The following is a 578-nucleotide window of genomic DNA, read 5'->3' on the forward strand; positions in this document are numbered from 1 at the left end:
CCGGGGCTCTGCCTCCTTGTTCCTCAGACTCTGTGCTTTTGGTGCTGAAAGTGAGAAAAGGCTAAGTTCCCAGAGAAGAGACACGGAGAGAAAGGACCCGCTCATAGGGTAAAAGAGGTCAGTGTCTCCTGTCACAGAGTTTTTTTGGCTGCAATCCGTGGGGCCAGGAGGGGCTGTGCTTAGAGACAGGCCTCAGAGAGCTGGCGGGAGACGGACAGCAGCCCCGGCCTGTGGGCCCAGCTTTGCACCCTGGAGGTTTGAGGAGCTTTCACACCTGCCTGGCGAGTCTGCAGTGGTCTATTTGAGAGAGAGGGCTCTCCCTTCCTCTCTGAAATTATTAAAAAAACGTATTTTTTTAAAAGGACTGTCTGCCCAACCTAGACTTACTCTTTTTCTCCAATCCTCACTTGAGGGTGATTTTCCATCGATTTTTCAGAGAGAGGAAGGGAGGGAGCGAGAAGAGGGGGGAGAGAGAGAAACGTCCATGTGAGAGAGACACATTGATTGGTTACTTCCCACATGTTCCCTGATGGGGGGGTGGTGGGGGGGAGACAGGGGGTGGAACCTGCAACCCAGGA

The sequence above is a fragment of the Myotis davidii genome, unplaced genomic scaffold, assembly GCF_000327345.1.
Source record: "Myotis davidii unplaced genomic scaffold, ASM32734v1 scaffold1573, whole genome shotgun sequence".
NCBI classification, from domain to species: Eukaryota; Metazoa; Chordata; class Mammalia; order Chiroptera; family Vespertilionidae; genus Myotis; species Myotis davidii.